The sequence below is a fragment of the Salvelinus fontinalis genome, unplaced genomic scaffold (genome assembly GCF_029448725.1).
Source record: "Salvelinus fontinalis isolate EN_2023a unplaced genomic scaffold, ASM2944872v1 scaffold_0609, whole genome shotgun sequence".
NCBI lineage: Eukaryota > Metazoa > Chordata > Actinopteri > Salmoniformes > Salmonidae > Salvelinus > Salvelinus fontinalis.
Window position 1 is genome coordinate 1 of NW_026600818.1, and position 5,318 is coordinate 5,318.

The window sequence follows — 5,318 nt, forward strand, 5'->3', positions numbered from 1 at the left end:
TCTTAACTGACTTGACGAGTTAAATAAAAGTTTAAAAAGTTGTTTTAAATACAAATAAGCTGGAGCACTAGCGCCAGCCCACAGCAAATGAATGGAATCAAACACTCGCAAAGCCCGTTTTGACTGGAGTGAAGCTTGGAGATCAATGTCACCTAAATGGCACCAACAAAATGTATCCCTTTTTATTTTACCACTACAATCTGTTCTTAGGAGGAAACTGAAAAATAACAACCCGTGTAGAAAGTAAACAGCTGCACCTCGATGGTGCCAGGTGTGCTTATGTCTGACGAGGAAGGAAGAAAAACATTGCTATTTCTGGCTAGCGGTCAATGATATACACATTGTAACTTTGCAACAAGATTTGATGATTTTAGTCTCCCCACAAAGGTGATGCAGTTTGCTAGGGACCCTTTCTATACTGATGCAGTTTGCTAGGGACCCTTTCTATACTGATGCAGTTTGTTAGGGACCCTTTCTATACTGATGCAGTTTGTTAGGGACCCTTTCTATACTGATGCAGTTTGCTAGGGACCCTTTCTATACTGATGCAGTTTGCTAGGGACCCTTTCTATACTGATGCGGGGCGAGACGTGTCTGCAAAAGCTGACTTATTTTATTTAGTATATATTTTCTTAACTCTATTTCTTGAACTGCATTGTTGGTTAGGGGCTTGTAAGTAAGCACCTGTTTTATTCGGCGCATGTGACAAATAAAACTTGATGTTGATTCGCACGGGACTAGTACTTTCAGGTGACCAAAAAACATGAGGTTATTCTGGTTGGAATTAAAAATGACTGACATGGCAGGTTTAGACAGGACAAAAATTACATATATGTTGTTTTGTGCTCGGGCACAATTATTACAGAGAACAATCATTTTATGGAGCCCCTGTCCTGCTATCAGCCTGTGATGTGTGTGTTGTAAAGTGCCTTTCTGATGGGCTCTGATGCTCTGCCACAGCCCCTGTCCTGCTATCAGCCTGTGATGTGTGTGTTGTAAAGTGCCTTTCTGATGGGCTCTGATGCTCTGCCACAGCCCCTGTCCTGCTATCAGCCTGTGATGTGTGTGTTGTAAAGTGCCTTGCTGATGGGCACAACGGCAGTAGGTAGTATACGGTGATATTGAAGCCCGGTGGGTTACCGGTGTATCCCTGTGTACTACCTACTGCTGTTTTGCCTTTGAGCAAGGGACTTCACCCCTAAGTGCTCTGCTCTGCCACAGCCCCTGTTCTGCTCCCAGCCTGTGACCAACAGGCAAAATAGTCACAGACATCTATGCACTAAGAGACTGTTTTTGTAGAAACTGACAAACCCCTGGATGCTGAAACATAATCAACATTTTTAAAACACTGAAAAATCCCCTCAAATCAAAAAACGTGATCTAATGCATTGTATACATCTGGGGACCTACTGTATAAGAAAGCACACAGGAAATGCCTGGTGTAGCGTTTAGTTTTGAACATCCTATTCTGGTCAGATGCAGGACTGAACTTTTCAGGAGAAGAGCAAATCCCTCATGAGTTGAGCTACTAAATGAGCCCACAAGAGCCTAACTACTGAGTTCTTATTACTAATGTTTTTATTTCATATATTTGAATGTATTGTATATTTAGTTAACTTTTGATGTATGTAACAAGTGCACTGCATTCCAGTGCAATTGATGTTAGACTATAAATGTGTATTTGTGAAAGTGAAATAGTAAATGTGATAATAGAAAAAAATAAACTCATATTGATCTATGACTTTAGTAAAGTTCTTACCAGGTTTTGGGCTGGACGACAATTCAGTTTTGATGACCTGAAATAAGTGAACCAAGACAACAATTAGACATCAATTACATCTTAGTAGTTAAGAGACACTGTCTGCATCACAACATATTGCATGACAGGGTAGTGAATTGCTCATCCTCCCGGCTCTTCCAAGATGGGTGGTAATTTCATCTAGCAAAAAAGTTCCTCACCTGTGTTCTCCATGGCCAGTCTGAATCACCGTAACTATAAGTCAACTCTTCGCCAGCTGCAATATCTCGAGTCGCGAAGAGGCACAAGTGTGGCTCATCGTTTGCTTGTATGGCCTTCATTTTGAGATTGAGTCTTTAGTGATCATCATTAACGAGTCTCCCAAGGGAGGAGTCTTCTTCAGATGCATCAATGCTGCATAGAAACATAACATGTCACAGTTTAATGAAGATATTGCAGCACAGGGTTTCTATTCCAGAAAAGGGGCAGAAAAGTCCCTAACGCGTTGTTTAAAAAAGGAGTGCAGATGCTCTGATAGCGAACCAGTTGGTTTGAAGACTAATATTGTTCCTTACTGTTTAGGTCAGGGACAAGGTCAAATTAGTATCTGGGCCTGAGATAGGCCTACAGTGCATATTGTGCCACCAACCATTTAAATGTCTGTCTCCATTTTAATGTTGTTGCTTTTTTTAGATCTCAAAAGGCAGTAATATGTTTATTTTGTTCTCATCAATCCTACTTACCACCACGTTCTTCCTTTCCATTGGAAATGGAAAAGAAACACCTTTGCAGAATCATTGTACTGATCAGCTCGGACCTCGCCCTCCTGTTGTGTAAGCAGTTCACCTCGGTACTCCACAACAAAGTCTCCTTTGGATATGAATTCAGTGGCAAAAACTCCCCGTCCTTAGCAGACACAAAATACAAACATTAGGAGATATTGCATTGTGCTTGTCAATTATTACAGAGAATAATCACTGTCTGGAGGTCCACTCCGGTCACATGATCACCCCATTCAACTTGCCAAGCTTCTCCAAAAACAACTGTTCTCATAAAATGACCTCACACTGTCTAAAAGTGATCTCACACATATCACTGCCAATCAAAATGAGGTTCAGGTGTGCAGCAGGGGGTTTAGGGAGGGGGGTGCGCTGCTCTGTCTTTCAAGAGGCTAGATTCAGTTGTCACTCTGTCTTCTAAACCAATGATTGGTTTTCAAGGTGGGCCTTTTCAGGTGGAAGGAGATTTCAGATGGAGCATCGTGTGACTGTAGTGGACCTTTAAGAATCCTATGACCATAATACAAAGACATGGCTATTCCTTTAAACCTTTTTTCCTGGGTGACTGTGCCCATATATCCCAATTCACTGTTTCCCACTAACCTCTAAAATGTACATCTGATTCATCTAATTCATAACTGTCATATTTAGGACTGTCAGAAATATATTCAATCTTCACCTTACCTTTAAAGATATTGATAAAACGCTGGTAAAGTACTGGTTTATCAATGTTTGATCTGATGTGATGCTCTGCATCCTCCATGGGCCGGAGTCGCCTGGAAGATCTCTCCGTCAGGCCAACTCAAATCCTTAATCTGTGGAATAAAGCAGACATTATAAACTGGGTAGTTTGGGTCCTGGATGTTGATTGGCTGAAACTGTGGTATATTTAAGAAATAAGGCACCTCGGGGGTTTGTGGTATATGGCCAATATACCAAGGCTAAGGGCTGTAACCAGGCAGGCACTCCGCGTTGCCTCTTACGTAAGAACAGTCCTCAACCTTTCCTTGTGCTTTACTGCTTAACTATACCAAGCCTGTCAGACAATCAACATTCATGGCTTAACCTACAATTTATAAGAGACATAATGTATGTTTGTTAGATGACTACAAAACAAGCACGTTAGAAGCAGTAAAACATTCCATCTGTGACTTTCCCTCTTCCACTCTGCTATGAGATGCAAGGTGGGGTGCACAACCCCTGGTTTCCAGCCAGCCAACTTTAGCTGCTAAACTAACACCATCTAATGTTATCAAACTGCTACCGTCTCAAGTTCATCTATGGGGATCACGTGTCCCATTTAGCTGTCTATGCATGTTACTTATAACCACACTGATAGAACTGACTGAAATAGCCATAAAATATCAGTCTCTTTATCAACAGTTATGTTAACTAATCAAGCTACCCGCCCAAATGTCAACAAAATTGGCTCACTAGTGCCTTAGCTAGATAGTGAGCGAACATTAGCACTAGCAACAAACAAGCTAACTAGGCTAACATAGTTCATAAACCAATACAACGATTTATGGTGGTGGAATTGTACTACAGCATGAAAATAACTTTCCATATCATTTCAATTGTTGAAAATATGATATTGCTCACCTTTCTTTTAGGAACAGCGGGGAGCTGCAGATGGGCCGCCCCGTGTTACCGGACGAGCTTCTCCAGATGAAAGTGATTTTCCCTCTCTGGCTCTGCGCGGTAAAGTGGAGTGGGGGAGGGCAATCACAACGTGGGGACAGAGATAGTCATATAGGGGACGTGTCACCACAGTGGTGTGTGTGCATCTGTCAAGGCGCTGGAATCCTATACAATCGACATGACTGATGTTGATATTTCACTTGTGTAGTAAATATTCTATAGACCTAAGAAATAGGCTAATACATTGCAAAATGAATGCATTTCCCTAGGCCTATAGGTCATAGGAAACTTCAAGACACCAACATGTACATTTTAAGGATTCAGAAATTGTATTGATTGATCCAGAAACACATAGGAATAAGGTGAATAGGCCTTGGCTATTTTCTGACATAGGAAGGGCTGGCTTACCTGGGCTATTGCCCCTGGGCCCCGGAGAAATACAAAAAATATACAGTATGTAGTATATATTTATGTTTTACTGCAACCGCCAACCACAGGGGGATTCAGGAGCCCACTCTCAATGAGTGTAGAGGCCTGCTGCTGCGGACACTTTGTTATTTGTCAGATGGGGAGGAGAGGAGGTAGGAGGGCCACTTGTTTAATTAATTGATTAATAAAAATATATAAACTGCATAATAAATAAATGTGACTAGTAAAATGTGTGATTCAGGAGCTGGGACCAAGCCCGTAGGGGACCCAAGGGGCAAAACAAATACAAAATAAATACTTTTTACAATTATTATTATTTTTTTAATCCAACCACAGGAGCCCGCTCTCAATGTTTAAAATACAACAGAGCATAATTTAGCCAAAGAGGATCAATAGTTTCTACAAAAATAACTATCAAAAAGACATACAGTACATGTACTGTATCTGCCAAAATAAAAGAAACACCAACATAAAGTGTATTAAACGCATAGTTAAAATGAAATTAAATCAAATTGTATTTGTCAACTGCATCAAACACAACAGGTGTAGGCATTACCTTGAAATGCTTACTTCCAAACCCTTACTTACGTAAGCCTAGGAGTTGACGTCCCGATGGATAGGGATCAACCCGTAACGCTCGTAGTCGACATTGTCACACTGAACCCTTTCACGATGACTCACGTTTTCTGAAGATGTCTAATACGTAGGAGCTCCCTCTGTCTTCCAGAGCG

The 5,318-nt window shown here is 41.2% G+C and overlaps 1 long non-coding RNA gene across 1 annotated transcript; it reads right to left on the reverse strand.

Moving 5' to 3' along the window:
- Positions 1 to 2,484: 2,484 nt before the first annotated feature.
- LOC129846737 (uncharacterized) lies at positions 2,485 to 5,318 on the reverse strand. Its single transcript, XR_008758282.1, has 4 exons — positions 5,176 to 5,318; positions 4,120 to 4,211; positions 3,202 to 3,332; positions 2,485 to 2,644 (listed from the first exon to the last, which is right to left on the reverse strand). It is a non-coding gene; the product is annotated as an uncharacterized LOC129846737 (long non-coding RNA).